This window comes from Rhincodon typus, chromosome 13 (assembly GCF_021869965.1).
Source record: "Rhincodon typus isolate 14 chromosome 13, sRhiTyp1.1, whole genome shotgun sequence".
Classification (NCBI taxonomy): domain Eukaryota; kingdom Metazoa; phylum Chordata; class Chondrichthyes; order Orectolobiformes; family Rhincodontidae; genus Rhincodon; species Rhincodon typus.
In genome coordinates this window covers 35,254,346-35,272,721 of record NC_063344.1, presented here as the reverse complement: position 1 = coordinate 35,272,721, position 18,376 = coordinate 35,254,346, and the positions used below count along the sequence as shown (strand labels likewise).

General features: G+C 40.6%; 1 long non-coding RNA gene across 1 annotated transcript; it reads left to right on the top strand.

The window, feature by feature from the left end:
• Positions 1–5,220: 5,220 nt before the first annotated feature.
• Positions 5,221–12,188, top strand: LOC125484631. The gene is made up of 3 exons (XR_007263455.1): positions 5,221–5,361; positions 5,729–5,809; positions 12,080–12,188. It is a non-coding gene; the product is annotated as an uncharacterized LOC125484631 (long non-coding RNA).
• The last annotated feature ends 6,188 nt before the right edge of the window (positions 12,189–18,376 follow it).

Here is an 18,376-nt window from a genome sequence, read left to right as displayed (position 1 = left end):
CTTGTACTGGATAAACAAATTGCCTTTAGCTCATTGTTTATATTCACTGGCACATCAGACAAGAACATCAAGTTCAATGTGCTCATAAAGTGAATGTGAATAGAATAAATATGTCTCTCTAGATGGGTGTATTCAGAATGTGTTTGATTGATGCAAGTAAATTGTAGTGAGTTGATACCTCCCACATGAATCTAACAATAGTATAATATGTGATACAAGAAACTTACTTTTTACTTAATACTGTACTTTCATGTTCATTAGGGCTATTTAACCTTCAACTACTCTTTGATTTACTTTGTGGTTAATGTTTTTGATCCCTGTGATCAGTATCTTTGCTTTGTTCTAGACTGGGTTGAAATGGTTTCAAATCCATGGCAACTCAGTGTTTGCTATTACTGAGATGATAAAATCAGATTCACTTAACATTCATAAAATTAGCATTGAGTATTTCAACTACCTTTCCTGTTTGTTAAATGCACAGGTGTTGTAACTCAGCTTTGGTGAGTACAGGGAGCAGTGGATCCATTCCACATCCAGCTTGATTTCCACTTGCTAGTAAAAATATAACGGACAACCTTTCGTTTGCTGCTTGTTCTGCATCTTGTCAAAGTTGAATTTCACCTTGATGTTGCTTTTGGAATTCATTCATCAGAATTACCCCCACCATAATTTTAACAATCCTTGCACACAGTGGGAAGCTGAGTTTGATGGGAGCAGAAGATTTACGGTTTTGGCTTGGTCAGGAGTACTGTCTATATTTTGGAAAGTGTGATCATTGAATTTCTAACTTAGTCGCCAGTGTTAGACTAGTGTTGTGAATTCACCTGTTTGTTGTATATTTTTTATATTTGCTATACAATCCAAATATGTCTGCTTCTAAGTCTACAACAGGTTTATTTACAATGCTTTAAAACATCTTTTCAGTTGCAAGATTTCTACACAGATATTTACAGCTCTCAGTTCTCAGCTCCATCTGTAAGCCTCGGATTATTTTAGCTCTGAGGCTATACACAGGCTCGGTCAAACAAGTACAGTGAGCATAGATCAGTCAATTGGCTAATATAACCAAACACAGATTAATTAAATAAATGAACACGACAGTTGCTAGATTAAATATATAGACAATATTATTCCCAAAAATCACCGAAGTGTTAATTTTAGAGTGTTTTGTGAAAGGGTTCTCTCTGTGAGCCGTAATGAATTATCTCACATAATCCTCTACTGCCCATCTCATCAAGGATGCACCACAGCTCCACTGAATCACTCTCTCGCAATCTTGCTCTCACTCACTACTTCCAGGCTTCCCACTGCCATCACCACATATAAAGCTTAGTTGTGCATCAGATTAAATGCTGCCAGAATGGAACAGTCCTTCACAATAGACATAGCGGGAGGGAAATGAAAAGGAAGAGCTTCTGAGCACATGTAGCTGACATGGGTGACACTTCGTTGTAAATAGACTATTACATTCATGAATATATTGACACTTTAAATCATCACCTGTCTGATTGACTGTCTTTATAACTGCAGCTACAAGAATCAAGTTTCGCATGACACTGCTCCATAGTGCCAAACCTCTTTCTGGCTAATGTCCAGCATAGCATAACATCTGTTTTGCTGCTTGGCCTGCTGTGTTCATCCAGCTCTGCACCTTGTTGTCTTGGATTCTCCAGCATCTGCAGTTCCTACTATCTCTGATAGCATAACATCGTCTTATTTCTGAATGTGGGACCATCACAAGTTTTAAAGCCCTCACGCCATTGTTAAAGTTAACCTTTAGTAAACAACAGGAAAAGTGAAGAAAGTACAAACAAAACTGTTGCATTTGCTTGTGGCACTAAACTGGAGCTGCTTGACTCTGGAGCAAAACAAATTTGCAGCAAATGAATGACGACATCACACAACTCAGAACTAATGGAATCGTGTACAAGTTAACTTCTCTTTGATTTGTTGTGCTCAATGCTGCAGCACTCGATCACACTGAAGGTGATGTTCCTCCCACTCAATGTCCTCATCCTCCTCCTCAAAAGACTGCTGCTGCTCTCCCAGCTCTTCAGTGTCCATCACATCCTGTCTTTGTCTGATCCAATTGTGGAGAACTCAGCACGCTAGGATCCTGAAGCACACTTTCTGGACAGTACTAAAAGGTCCTCCTCTGAATCGATCATAGCATCAGAATCTCATCTTCAGGAACCCATCATCTGCTCCATGATGGCCCTAGTGGAAGAATGGGCTACATTGTATCTAGGCTCAGCCTTTGTCAAGAGGCTACATAATAGTGTAATCAGTCATGGTAGCAAAGTGTAGCCTTGTGTCCCAACAGCCATCCTTGAAAGACATCCAAATATTAAAGGGAGCAAGAATCTAATAATTATCAAGAATATAAGCAGCATGCAGATTCTAGGGTACTTGGTGCAGGCTCTAAGATGTGGTACAATGATGTCCACTTGCATATTCTCCTTTTCTACTAATGAAGTCGACTCATCTCAACATGTATACAGCCTATAGTTCTTGCACTTTGGGGAAGCCAGCAATGTTAGCAAAACCTGCTGCCTGGGCTACAACGCTGACCTTATCATGGGGAAAATAAATCAAATTGCAATGGTAACATCCTTGATACATTTGAGGGTTAAGGAATGAAATAACCCACACAGATTCTCAGTCGATCCTTGGAAGCAGCCAATCATGTAAAAATTTAGGCCAGCTGTCACCTTGTTGGCCACTGGGATAGGATAGGCACTCAACCCTTTAGTTCACACATCTTACTCCAGCAAATGATACAGTTCTATGACAGTACTCTGAAACATTCTCTTTTAGTGATGTCTCTGTGCCTCACTCATTCAGAGGAGATGACATTGAAGATGATAGTTGGCAGCAGATCATGACCACACATGAGCTCTAGTGGATGGAGATCTGCTATGACAGCCAACTGCACCATCATGCAAGCAGAAGGAACAAAGGAAACACATAGAATTGGGTGCTGTTGGCACTTTGGTCCTCCTGGTTCAATATCTTTTATGGTTGGTTAGTTCCCTCTTCAAGCAAAAATGTAATTGTGAAAGATTTGTCTTGGAATGGCTGTGCCAGGGAGGTGCCACATACAGAAAAAGCCAATGCTGTAGGATGGCCAGGGAGTAAGCAGCCTTTATGCTTGTTTCTTACACCTTCATGGCCATGTGGCTGATGTCATTCCCCTTTTAAGAGCTCTATGATTGGTCTTGGCTGCAGCTCCCTCCCTCACAGGTTGACTGCCTTACCTCACCCACTCGAAGTGTCGGCGTAGCCATTTTCTTCCCATTGCACATTTTCAATTTCCAGCATAATAGAAGGCTTTGTTCCTCTTCCAGAATCTCCCAGCCTCAGATTGATCACGTCAGTGAACTCCCTAATATCCCCACACAATACCTAGTAGTCAAAGCCCTCAACCACATAGGATTAATACTTTCTAATATCTGCACCCATCTCCATTTGTCCACTTCTCGCTCACACCCTGGCATATGAGGTGAACATGCCTGGAATGGTCGTATACTGATGCACCATCTTTTAAGTCAGGATGCTTCTGAGCATGGGCAACCATTCCTTCTGCATTATTACTTTCCCAGCCATGCTTTAAAGTATTGACCACTTCAAAACCCTGTTGGCCCCCTTCACAATTCCACTGTTCCCTTTCCCAGAGCCTTTAGCATCCAGCCCTGAAGACTAAACTGTCAAGGCTCAATGTCATTGCTGCAGTGGTGCTTGACAGCAACCTTGCACTGTGTGGTGTTGCTGAGCTCCTGAACACATTAGTGAAGCGACGAACCATATTATAGTGAGTTGGAGATGTGCCATGATATGAACAGGCTTGTCCAATGAACCTCTGTCACTGTAGTAGAGGGTATTGGCAAGTAGTCACTGCCTTTGGAGCATGCCCTGAGTTACAAGAATACTGCCCAAAATGGAGGTCCAAAGAAAATGCCAGTGAGGTCTTGCCATATGGCCGTTCAGATTTCCACGTCTGGAATCATCATTGTTAAGTTTCTTTCCACTGGCTGGGAAAATAGGAACTTAAAGATTAGATAATAATGGCATGTTAATGCATGAAAATTGGCTTCATGTTGCTCACAACAAGATTCTCATCTAACTGTTCAAACCTTTTGTAGAAAATCAGACTTTTGTTCTCAATGTCAAGAGTCTTGTTTTTCCATTCACGTCATATTTTCCGAACTGATTCATTACCGCCATGTTATTTGGGGACAGGAAAATTCCACCCTCCAACTCAGATTTTAACCCAGGTTGTTGTTCGAGAATAAAATCGCCTGGCTATTGATGTGGCAATCTGACATGCATTCCTGACATGTTATTGCGTGAGATCAAAAGATATATTCCAGACACTGGAGATCTAAGACTGAGGAGGGGCCTATTGAACATGATAACATCCTGCCCTGATTATGTCATTGCTGCTGTAATTCCTTTTTAAATCTAGAGAATGGAAAACCCACACTGTTCCAAAGCCAGAACTGGCATTTGGAAACAGACTGGCAGGGAGCACCAAGATTTTATTTTCACATTTGATGTAGATTGCCTGTAGGCCAGATGTAACAGAAGTGCTTCCCAGGCCCCACACACCAGTCCTTGTTTCTCTTAAGACCTGACCTTCCCTTTCCCCAACTAATTCTTCCTTTCAATCACCTGTAACTGAGTAACTCCTGAGTTTCCAGTTCATCAGAGTTCTGGGTGAATTCCTAATTTGGCTTACCAGTTCTGACATCTCTTCCTTAGGCTTTGGGCAGTTCTGTCAAATTCGAACAAAACCTGGAAGTGAAGCTGGCTAAGGACTCATGCATGTCCTGTTGATGGTGGTGGTGGGGACCAGACATGAGGAATATTTCTTCTTGAGCAACTAGACCTTTGCCCCAAGCTGTATGACATATTGCAGTGCTGAATTTCTTTAACATAATATCTGCAATTGCAGAAATACAGTGATAGCACACATTTATCACAAACCAGTGACAATAAATACTTATTGAGTAATTAAAATTATATATAACATGACAAGATTAAATCTTTTGGTATTTCTGAAATGCCGTCTAAATTCCAAATTAGTTAATAACCTCTATTTGTGAGTTAGGATGTCAAGATGACTTTTGACTTCCCTTCTTTTACTTTTCCTCATTTCCATGATAGATCCATTGGTCATCAAGAGAAAGTCTCCTCCATTTGTCTTTCAGTATCACAACTCTCAAGTGAGCTGCAAGGAGGTACAGCAAAGCACCTTGGATCGATTGAAATTTCCTCCATCATTGTGGCCGGTCTTATGACTGCTAATCAGAGCTTCCCATGAAACAAAACTGCTACTAAGGGAGCAACATGTCTCAAATTGTAAGTGAAGTCTATGCTGATTCATCTCACGTTGGAATGCCAATGTATATTCCACCATTCTACTGAGAGAAGTTAAAATGTGTTACATTTAATAATATGTTCTCTGCGTATTATTGGTTCGATTAGGATTTTCAGCATTTTTAGCAGTGGTTGCTAGTTCTCTGTGTCATTTATGTGTAATGGTGAATTCAATTTCTTAGCTTTGATTAAGTTATCATTTTACAGGGGTTATAGAAAATATTGTGATCTGTCAATGATAAAAACCTCACACCCTTTTGACTGTTTCAATTGAGATGTTCCAGTGGACTTGTTATAGATTTTAATGGAACATCATTCCAATACACTAACAGATTGTTCTCTGTTTCAGCCTTGCAGATTTTTATGCTGTTCGTTTTAATTCAAGAACATTGGAAAATATTTTGAGAATTGTCTGCTCATTTTGATCAAGGTAATTAAAGGGAAATGAAAGTGCGTAGCAAAGCTGTTATTTTAGATGCAAGTGGAGGGGGGACCCCAAGCAACTAGGCAGCACAGAGGCCATACAAGGTTAGTACTGTAAGGATTGTGGTGGGTGAGTCCACATGAGAGAAGATGTGGCAGACAATAGCGAGAGTAGTAAACAATAAGCTTTGGTGGGAGATGGATACAGGAGCAGCAAAATAGTGAGTGTGAGGTATCAGGGAGAAGATGGTAGCGCTTATGCTACCAGAATGGAGAAGGTCAATCACTTCCTTCCCGTATTGCTGTGCATTCGTCCAGATAACTGAAATGGCACTGACCCAGGTAGCAACTACAGAGCAGTCTGGCATGGTCTGGTGTTGTTGCATCGTCTGTTAATTCAAGGGGATGAAGACTATGCACTAACCCATCCAGCAGATCTTTGAGACCCATGCCTGCAAAGCTGGGCACCAAATTTGCCCTATCATGTCCAGGACAAATGTCAGGAAATTTCCAGGACTACACTGGACTGATGGTGCGTGTCCTGGTATGTAACAGCTCTTGTAAAGATGGTGCCAGCACCAGGGGGCCTGGTCAATTCCAGAATATCCTGGCAGTGGTGAGTTCTTTCCATGAATGGCTGATAGTAAGATGAGACTAGAACCGGTGAAAACAACACCATAGGGGTAAGGTGGGTAGCTAATGGGGCAAGTTTAATAAGATATGGTAAGAAAACTTCTGGGTCTTGCAGTGCAATGCCATTCAAAAAACATGACGCAACTGATACTTAGCCAAAAATGTAAGATTCAGCCCATAGTTTTTAAACATTATGAAACACTCATTAATAAACTCCACTTTGTTACATTATTCACTAGATCAACATCCTTAGTCTCATAAATGGGACAGGTATTTACTGACCTTTCTAAGATCATGTTGGCTCTTTCGAATTATGACCTGTCCTTCAACGTAATCTATTACGCTGCAGACTATTAAAGATTTGACACATTTCCCACACTTCAGATTAAGATAGTAAGGCTCCAGAAGCCCTCATTGTCCACATTTTCCTTTGTTCTCTACTGCCACACAGCTCAATTTTAGAGAATTTTTCCCAACATTTTTCTTTTACACAGTGCTTGAAATATACAGAGCACAGTTAAATCAAACTATTTTCTGTAAGTTAAGAAAAGGAATTTGATTATCAACTCCCGAGATTCAGAAACCACATTTGGATTTATTCTCCTGGGTATATAGTAGTGTATGACCAGTCTATTATTATATAATCAATGTGAACACTGTTATTTTGTTTCCTACAAGCTTTTGCATCAGTAATACGGTCCAACATAAAAGTTGCTAATACCCAAGACTATGCATCATTATTAATTCAGTTAGGATTACTGAATTCTGTCCTTCAGCAAGATTTACCAATAAGTGTTCAATAAAGTTCATAATGCAAGCTCTGTAAAATATCTTATTGTGATTTAAAAAAAAATGTGTTTAGCACTGGTGAACACAAACCAGACTGACCAAAGTTTTTTTTTAAATCATGCTTGAAATGAATATAAGTATAACATCTTTCAGAAGATTTGCTATGAGTATTGTTATGATCCCAGTTGATGTCACATCTGGACAAGTCGGATCCCAGGTGGAAATCTGGCAATAGGTCATATTTTGTTTTTTTTGTTATTTAACATGATTATTTTTCACTGAAACGTAAGCATACAATGCTGACATGGTTTTAACAATGAAACAGAATTTTATTATACAAGGGAAGATAAAATAGCACATACCTGTCTATTTACATATAACACAGTTTGAAAATTTCAAAACTCTTGGAAAATTATCATTTTTTTTTAACAGCATCACTTTACAATACTCCAATACCAGAAAGAGAGTTCACTTTTGTAAAGTATCTATTAGGTTGACTTGAATGTTTCTCTCAATTTCCACTCTAAAAAGCTTGACATTTCTTCTTTGATTATTTACGCACTGAGCTTGAGCTTTCTTAGTCTCAAATATCCCCTTCAGCATTCATTCTAACCAAATACTTCTGGTCTGGAATTTTCAAACTAATCTAATACTGAGGTAACCGAATACTGAGGTAAACTATTTCCTAACTGTTCTGAACTAACTTTTCTCTCCAAGAGAAACTGTTTTTATATCTGATCCTGCCAGCCATTCTACAAACTGTCAACAAAAGCTGTAGGATCTTCATAAGCAAACATCAATTCTTGATTCTGTAAAATCAACAATGTGCTAATTTACAGCACAGACTGACAAAGAACTATTCGGACTAATCACATTTTTCAGTTCCTGCTTTGTACCCTTGGAGGCTACAACACTTCAAGTATTTATCAAGATACTTTTTAAATGAGACATGGGTGTTTGCCTCTACAAACGTATCAAGCAGAGTTCCAAACTCCCAGAGCCATCCATTCGGTAACCATTTGGAATGAGAATATACTCAGTATCTTCTCATTCTTTCTTCAATTATTTTAAATATATACCCTATTAAAGGGTTGTTGTGGCACAGTTGTAATGTCCCTACCTCTGGCCAAGAAGGCCCTAGTTCAAGTTCTATTTGCTCCGGAAGTGTCATAAGATGGTTGAACAGGTTGTTTAAAAATAGCTATACCTTGTTACTCATCAATTGAAGTTAAATAAGTAGGGGTAGAAGGTATTGAATGGACGATCATTTGAGCACAAATGAAGGGACACTGACACAAGAGTTAATTCAGTTTGGAGAAGTATGCCTGTAGAATACTCCAAGAACAGACTAATTTTGAACTCTTCTTTCACCATTTGATCATCAGGTGTAGTACATTCCCACAGGCTGTTTAACTGATTGGTCTTCATTATTTTGTACACTTCTGCCTCCTTCTGCTCTAAAATAAATGCAGGCTATCTAATCTTTTCATATGACTGAAAAGAATGAAAGATGGATAATTTATCACTAGTTTTTGCATAGAAAATCCAGCATAAACTTAACCTTACGTTGCATCCAGGATTGGATGCAATATATTCTTACAAAATGCTACTTAAATAAACAATAGTTACACATTTTTGCTGATTTATTAACATGACCAGTACTCTTCTGGTCACAATTGTTAATAAATTCACTTTGAATTATTTTTCATGAGAAAAGCTAAGTTGCAACTTTGAATATCACATTGCAAGGGAGAAAAACAAATTACCGGTGCTGTCAACCTTATGATCCTTTTACATCAGTAAATCCAGTTCCTTTATCCTAATGTAGATTTATTTTTGTGAACGCGTAGTTTTGTCACCATGATTTGGAAATCTGGAATAAACCTCCCATATACTTGTCTTAATTTTGTTTCAAAGAATCACCAGTAAAAAGTAACTGCATTCAGACTCTGACTTGTGACCTGAGGTTCAAGTTTCACATTGATCCAGACTGGGAGTGTTAGGGAAATAGATACATTTGTATCTGTGAGAAACTGAATTGTAGCATTAACCCTGGGGACACTAACCATTTGAGATTGACTTGTATTAGCAAGGGACTTAATAAATCATGATGAATTGATTAATATTAACTATGCATGTGTGATTTATAAAGTAAGCTTTTATTGTGGCTTACAATGCAATGCTGGGTTAAGGTTACCAGATTAATTTAGTTTCAGACTTTTAAAAAGTAAAAAAAAACCTTTTGATTCTTCTATCCATTTTTACATTAAGAAGTAAATGAAACGTGAGCTACCTATTTAGGCAAGCTTATGTCTTGGAAAGTGAAATAGATCAATATGCAATATACTGAATGATTCATCTAAGAGAATTTGCTTAATATTCAATTCATACCTTTCTTTCTTAATGAATTGATGTCTGTTAGGAAATACCTGACATACCTTTGTGACTAGAAGAAACATTCAGCTGCAGTCTTTCAGCACAAACAGCCAAGAAGAATTAATTCTTTATCTCTTAATTGAGCAGTTTCAGTTTGCATACCATTTAACAAAACACACAGGGCCATGGACTGACAACACAGACTCTGACAAATTCCCCATTCCCCGAGTTCCTGCACTAATCTGGACTGTCCTGAGTAAAGCACACAGCAACGTCAAAGCACTTCCTCAGAGAAAAGGTCAGACACTAGGTCAAGCAACAATACTTTCATGTATATCTCAGAGGACAATTTAAGAGTGACATTGTCAGGTTTCTCTAACTGCAATCTTATGTCTGACCTCATCATCAGGGAATAGTTTGGAGATAAACACATGGCTCAGAATCTCTTTTTTTAACATCCTTGTTCTAAAAGCAAAGAAGAAAATAAAACCTTGACTGTTGGTAATATGACTAAACAATGATTAAAGCATATAATTTTATTGATACTCGTGACAATTTTGTGTAGAATGGTATAATTATATTTAATATATCTGTATTCAGTTGGTATGAAAATGATTGTCATGTCTGAAATAACTCCACAGAGGCTGGACCAAGTCACCAAGTCACCAAGTCACCAAGTCACCAAGTCACCAAGTCACCAAGTCACCAAGTCACCAAGTCACCAAGTCACCAAGTCACCAAGTCACCGTTTATCGACACATGGAAAGTCCTCAACACTGATCCAACTTTTTCAGAGCCAGCTCTGAGCGAACAGAACCTCTGACAGTCCTGTTTATATCCATCAGCCAGGCTCCCTGATTGGACCAGATTAACGGCCTCAATCAGGCAGCTCCTATTCTATGAGGTCCACCTGGCTGACCACATTACAATCTCTACAATGTCCTTGTGTACTTTGTATTCTGCAATGAAATTATGTGATAGCTTAATGCTCGTGTTGCTTCAAACCTTGATCTCTGATTTTAGAGACATGCTAGGGAGACACTGAGTTGTTATCTTATAATTTATCTACTGTTGGAAGTAATTCTGTTCTGGGTATGGAATGTTACATGTAATACAACAGGAGAATCAAAGGTTTGGGGAGAGATGTGCTATAAGAGGCTAAGTCTGACTGTGTGAAAGAAGGAATGTACCATGATGGGCACAAAGGACCCCACCAAGGAAGTAAACGTGCCTATTTTCCAGACAGCATCCTTTGTTGAAAAAGCTGCCAAATTGTCTGCTTTGTCCCACAGACTGAAAAAAAATGCTGCAGAGGCCTTTAAGTACTCCAGTGGAGAGTGAGGCACAAAATACAACTCATCTCTTTGAATAAACATTCATCTAATTGGAAAAGTAGAGTATTAGCTGCCAACAATGGGTTAAATGTTACCAGAAATCAGCTAAATGTTAATTTTGGTGAGTTTCATGGAGGATTTCTCTCTGTGAGCCTAAGTAAGACTTTTCACTCTATTCTCCAAAATTTGCCTTGTTACCTATGCATCAAGTCTCTTTGGGACCTTGCTCATCTATCTTATCCCCCACCAAGGACCAAGGTACTTGCCACTGCTGGGATCTCCAGGAATTCTTGGCATCATGTTTAAAACAAAGTTGCACCAGGTCAGGCGCTGTCAGTCCAGAGCTGCCTTGTGCTGATCGTTTGTCAACAGAATTTCCACAGAGATGGCAGACAGATGCAGTTGGCAGCCTGGAGGTCCCAGTGGATGGCATAGGGCAGAGGAGGATTATTCTCTTCCCTCAGGACCAGCAGAGAGAACCATGGCACCAGACATTGCCAGCCTGGCCAAAGTTGCCACCTAGGTCAGTGCCATTTCAATGGTCCATAGGAACATCCAGCAATGTCACAAATAGGTCAGTGTTCTCTATGAGGATTAGTACCTAAATTTTCACCTGCTACCTCACACTTTCTCAATCTCTATGACTGCACCTGTCTCCTACAAAGGCTCATGATCTACCACTCTCACTATTGAATCTTCTCTCACTCACTCATAGCCCCTCAACTGCCCTATAACACCAACCCTGCTTGTGCTGCCTACTCACTCACTTGGGCCACCTCAGCACCTTTCCCCCACCAGCAACAACACTAACAGCTGTGCCAGCCACTGTCAATTCACTTGATCCTTCCCTTTGTCTCATTCTAAGAGAATCCGGAGTGCAATAGGACAGAAAGAGCCAAGGTGTGTAATAGGTGCCCAACATTCATCTCTTTAACCGCTCATGAGGAAAGCATCCCTGTCCTAACAGGTGACAACCACCATTGTACATTTGGTGATGCCAAAACATCTTTTCCCTGGTAACCAAGTAAGATTAATTGGCTATTTCTGAGCTGCTCTCCTATTACCAGCCTGAATGTATTCTTAATATACCTGAATTTCTATCCCTTCCAATGACTCATTCTCTTGTGTTTTTTTGTCTCCCGCAGGCACAACTGGAATCTGTACAGTCTGTGTTGTAAAGAGGATAAACCTACCAAGCATCTCTTCCCTCAGAGGATACAATGGCTAGGCTACCTGCAACTGCAACCACCTCAGGGATTGACCTGGATGGGTATTTTAACCAGGTTAGAGTTAGGAGCACCTGCTATTAAGCACATCAGTCTCAAATCCCATAATTGGTTGATGAAGAAAAATGTAGGCTTCTGGCACTTGGATATCAACAGTTAACAATTTAACAATGACTAACAAGCAAACGCAGAAGCAGCAAGCAAGATTGTTGGACTCACTGGGTAAACTGACTCAAAGGTTGGAGGATTCCACTAACATCTCTGGTATGCAAGTGTCCGGCTGCTTCCAAGGACAGATTAACTGGTTCAATAGAAAGCTAGAGCAAGCACACTCGGTGCCTGTCGGATATATGCGCAGATTTGCATACCATCGCGCTTGCCATTGCTGCCAACAGCAAGGTGACAGGGGGATGAAGAATCTTGACATCACTCCAGGTGCCCTATCCTCACAAGGGGACAGGGAAGTGCCAGCACACAGCCAGAGGAGGAACCATGGACTAGATCCACTGTCAGGACACTCCTGGGAAAGTTGGGCCTTCCAGCTCCAATCTGCCTACCACCCTCTGCTCTATGGGAGTTCAGGCTGAGGAATGTGTGCATGTCTTCGAGTGTGACACACTCAGTATGTCTGGGCCCTCTAGGCACAGTATTCTGGCATCACTCAGCCAAAACTCTAAAGGCTCATAAACTCCACTGTACAGCAGGCTCCTTCCATCCCAACTGCAGAGTTTAGACTGCACTGATCATATAGTGGAAGGGAAAGAAAGAAGACCTTCTGAGGACACATAAGTGGCATGGGTGACATTTCATCTTAAAAACATTCTCATATTTGCAAATATTTGTTCACTTTACATCACCATGTCGGTGTGATGGCTTGGGGTCAGGATTTGTACTCCACGCGGTAGGTAAATACCTATGGTTCACATAGAGTGTTTTTTGTGATCATGGCTGTATTTTATCCATACTGTGTGGCTGCCTGTTTGATGCTATTAGCCTTGGAATGGCGTCGTATTGCACTGAAGTGGAACCTCCTTCCTCACAGAATGTGTGTAGTGGCAGCTATTTCCATCTCCATTGCAGACTTGTGTTTCGGATGATGTTAATTTTAAGTCTGAGATAAATAAATTTTTGCTAAACAAAGTTATTAAGGAATATGAGTCAAAGGTAGCTATATGGATCAGCCATGAACTGATTGAGTGGCAGAACAGACCCGAGGGGCTAAATGGCCTACTCTTGCTTCTATATTCTGATGAAACAGAAGTCATGCTTCATGGATTGAGTCACGGACTCATCATCTCATTCTAGGTGACATCCCCAAATCTTCATCTTCCCTTCTTCCTTGTGCTCCTTGCCAACCCCATTGGCTTTGATCATCCCTGTGTTCTCACCTAACCCACTTATTTATCTGTACATCTCCCTGCCTTACTCCCTCAGCCCCAGGTGTGCTGTGTTCTCATGCATAACATTATGTCCTCCACTGAAACCAGAGTGGTGTTGACTATCAATGACACCATCTCATATTACCCCATTCCTTCCCATGTTCTATTGTCTCTCCCCATCCTCTATATGTTGAATTGCCCCCTTTACAATTATTGTCCAATCTGTGTCCCAGCATGCTGCCTTCAATCCCCACAGTTGAGTTTCCCAGCTTCCTTATCACTGCAGTAACCACTGATAACATCTCCTTGAGCTTTAGTGGACAGATACCCAAGATGAGATGTGGATCGCCCCTTTGACTGACTTGGTTGGACAGCCCTGTCTGATGACTGATCAGAGATCCCTGAATGATCTCTGTACAGCTCCCTATCTGAATACCTTGACTCCCCAGACCATTTGCTCTGGGCCTATGGACTTAACCATGGCCCTATCCCTGGACTTAATTGTATAAATCTCTGACTCTAATTGCCTCAATGAGAACTGACCATATCAAAGCCCATGGACTGATCAGGGACACAGTCTTTGATGTTACTGCGAGGACACCCTGAATGAAGGTTTGACTTGACTGAGGACTACTCCCTTTAGCCTTTGAGACATCATCATTTAGTTGAAGCAAATACAGTGAGTTTGCCGCATATCCAGCGAACACATGGAACAGACGTGAGATTGACATTGCACAGTGCTGTACAGTTACATGTCAACCCATTAACTGAGCACTGCTGACAAAGATGGCAAGCTGCCTGGCTTTCTGTCTGCACTAAAAGGCAAGACAAGACATGAGTACTGGGAGCCTATAAATTCTGATAGAGGCAATAAATTGTGAAAAGGCAAGGCATGGCTGAGATTCTATGTGTATCCACATAGATGCAAAGTGACTGAGCACTAAAAAATATTTGAGGAGTCCTAAGATGCCCCTTGGTCGAATTGAGATGAGTACCTGTCCCTGGGTGTAAAGTGTACCCTGACTATGGCATTGCCGTTAAAGGTGTCGGAGCATCCCAAAATGCAGAGCCATATTTAATGGCTGACAGATGAGCTATGTGAGTGCATTGAGACTGGTATGTGTCCAGTGCCAAAGTCTGTGGACCAGATGATGTGGGTGGTGAATGCCGACAGAGCATGCCCTGAGATGTTGGTAACTGCTGTTTAAGATGGAGGCCCAGAGGACCACACAGCGAGCTTGTGTCATCAGGTAATCGCTCTGATTTTCATGTTGGTGATCGGCACCATCTAGTTTCTTTCTGGCAGGTGGGAGAATGGGAAACAACACTTCAACGAGGTTAGATTAGATACTAATGATATGCTAATACTTACAAATAGTTGCAAATAGGTCTTTCATCACTCACTAGCATGATTCTCATTTTGCTGTTCAACATTTGGTGGAGCATCAGAGAATTTTTTCTCTTGATGTTGCTGATCTCATTTCTGCCGGCCTCATCCTGCATTGCCAACTGACTCACTGATAATTGTGTTTTTCAGGGCTTGGAAAGATTCCACTCAATATTCCTGATGTTTAAAATGCGTAAGAAGCAACAATGAATCTCAGCTAAAAGTCAATAAAAAGCAGTGTAAAAACAAAACCGGGTAAAAAAGTCCAGGAGCGAAACAGCATTTAGAATAATTTCTTGAGACATTATACATGCCTCACCCAAACGTATAGATTTTCTTTAAAACATGTCATGTCTGGTCACTCTAATTTACTGGTATAATTTTTGAAAAATGGTTCAGTTTATGACAAGAACACATGAAATCTTTGAGTCACAAGAATGTAATGTTGTTTACTTCAATGTCCCATTGATATTAAGTAGTGTTATTTAGCATCAAATACTGTCTCCTATATAACATTTCCTTCAACTTGTTCACTAATAGATTCATTACTAAAAAAATTACATTTTCTTTCTATTTTGCAAAATGCCCTGTAAAATAATGCAATAACTACAAGGCAGAGAATACAGACAGAATGAACATTATGACCATTAAAGTAATGATATTTGATTTTCTTTCCATTTCCTAATGTGGTTTGTGTGGAAGCTTCATACATTTGATGAGTAACAGAAATACTTTCACACAAAGTAATGTCAGGTTTAAAATTCAGTTCACATCTTGAGAAAGCTTTTTTATTGCAACCAGAACTCACCACAAAAATCATTTTAGCCTTGTTGATAAGAAATAACTTGCAGTGCAAAGAAAATGGAGGTCTCAAATTACACTTAGCTACAGATGTGTGAGGTGAAAAACAATTAGAAAATGATATGCCAGTAAATCTGGGTCCTTACCAAAAGTGTTTTAAGGTGACATTGCATGTTTGGCCACATTTACGGCTTGGAAATAAATAGCAATAGAAATGCGCAAGGTGCTGGTCACTGTATACTTTTAGCAGTAAATGAATAATAACAGAGTAGATATTTTGTGGCTGAAAGCTCTACTGTGTATGGATAAAAACATTTTTATACATATGAATAAGAATTGAAGTGAAAAGGCCATATTTTGGGCTTGTTTGTACACAATTTGTGTGTTATGCTGATTTGATATTAGCACTGCAATTTTGGAGCTGAGTGCTCCCTTCAGAGTAGACTATTATATTTGCAAAGCTGAATGCAAATTACCTCCCACTAGTGTTGTTTAAGTCATTTTTAAAATTATTCATAGGATATAGGCATCACTGACTTGGCCAGCATTTATTACCCATTCCTATTTGCCCTTGAGAAGGTGGTGATGAGCTGCCTTCTTGAACCGCTGCTGTCCAACTTATGTAGGTAGACCCACAATGTCATTAGGGAGGGAATTCTAGGATTTTGACCCCGAAACAGTGAAGGAATGGCAATGTGTTACCAAGTCAGGATGGTGAATAACTTGGAAGGGAATTTCTGGTGGTCCTCTTTCTTTCAACCTGCTGCACTTGTACTGGCTGTGGGTTTGGAAGATGATGACTAAGGAGCCTTTGTGAATTCCTGCAGTGCATCTTATAGTTAGTACACACTCCTGCTACTGTGCATTGATGGTAGAGGGAGTGGATGCTTGTGGATGTACTGATAATCAAACAGGCTACTTTAACATGTATAGTGTCAAGCTTCTTGAGTGCTGTTGGAGCTGCACTCATCCAGGCAAATAGGGAGTATTCAATCACACTCCTAACTTGTGTCTAGTAGATAGTGAGGAGGTTTTGGATAGTCAGGAGGTGGGTTACTCACCACAAGATTCCTAGTCTCCGGCGCTCTTGCAGCCACAGTATTTAAATGTCTAGCTCAGTTCAGTTTTTGGTCAATACCAATACCCAGAATGGTGATAGCAAGAGATTCAGCAAGCAAAATGCCATTGAATGTCAAGAGGCGATGGTTAGGTTCTGTCTGTTGGAGACTGTCATTGTCTGGCAAGGTGTGGAGTGAATCTTACCACATGTCAGCCCAAACCTAGACATTATCCAGACCTTGCTGCAGCTGAATTGCGAATCGTGCTGAATGTTGTGCAATCAGCAGTAAACATCACCGTTTTTGACCTTCTGATGGAGGGAAGGTCATAAATGAAGCAGTTGAAGATGATTGGGCCTCTCACACTCCTCTGATGAACCTGTGCAGAGAGATCCTGGACCAGACATGACTGACCTCCAACACAGCCATCTTTCTTTGTAGTAGGTATGACTCCAAATGACAGAGAGTTTTCCCCTGATTCTGATTGAATCCTGTTTTGCTAGGGTCCTCGATGTCATACTTGGTCAAATGTAGCCTTAATGTTATGGGCAGTCACTTTCACCTCACTCTGGAATTCAGCTGTTTTGTCCTTGTTTGAATTAAGACTGTAATCTGCTTGGGAGCTGAGTGGCTCTGGCGGGAACCCAAACTGGGCATCACTGAGCAGGTTATTGCTCTACAAGTGCTGCCTGATCAGTGTTGATGACACCTACCATAACTTTACTGATGATTGAGAGTAGACCGATGGGACAGTAATTGGCTGGGTTGGATTTGTCCTGCTTTTAGTGTACAGGGCATACCTGGGCAATTTGCACATTCTTGTAGCTGTACTGGAACAGCTTGGCTAGAGATGCAGCATTTGCAGAGCGCACGACTTCAGTACTATTGCTAAAGTGTTATCAGGGCCCATAGCCTTTGGAGTTTTTTGTATCACACAGAGCAAATCAAATTATCATCTTTGATGTTGGTATCTTTGGAGGACGTCCACTCAGCCCCTCTGTCTGTAGATTGTTGCAAATGCTTCATCCTTATCATTTGCACATCATTGAGGATGAGGATAATTGTGAAACCGCCTTCTCATATGAATTGTTAATCACCCACTACCATTCACAACAGGATGTGACAGGGTTGCAGTTTTTTTATCTGATCCAATAGTTGTGGAACAGCTTAGTCCTGCCTATGACTTGCTGCTTGTGCTGTTGGCAGATAAACATTCCTAATGAGCTGTGTCATCAAGTTAACACCTCAGCTTTAGGTCTGGTTCCTGGCATGTCCTCCTTTACTATTCATTAAACTAGTGTTAATCCCCTGTTTTAGATAACAAGGTGTCGAGCTGGATGAACACAGCAGGCCAGGCAGCATCAGAGGAGCAGGAAAGCTGACGTTTCAGGTCTGGACCCTTCTTCGGAAATGTGGGAGGGGAAGGGGACTCTGAAATAAATAGAGAGGGGGAGGGGAGGTGATGATGGAAGGTGGATAAAGGAGCAGATAAGTGGAGAGAATCCCCTGTCTTAATGGTAATGGTTGAGTGGGGGACATGCTGGGCCATAAAGTTGCAGATGTGCCAGACTACAAATCTGTTGTTGTTGAT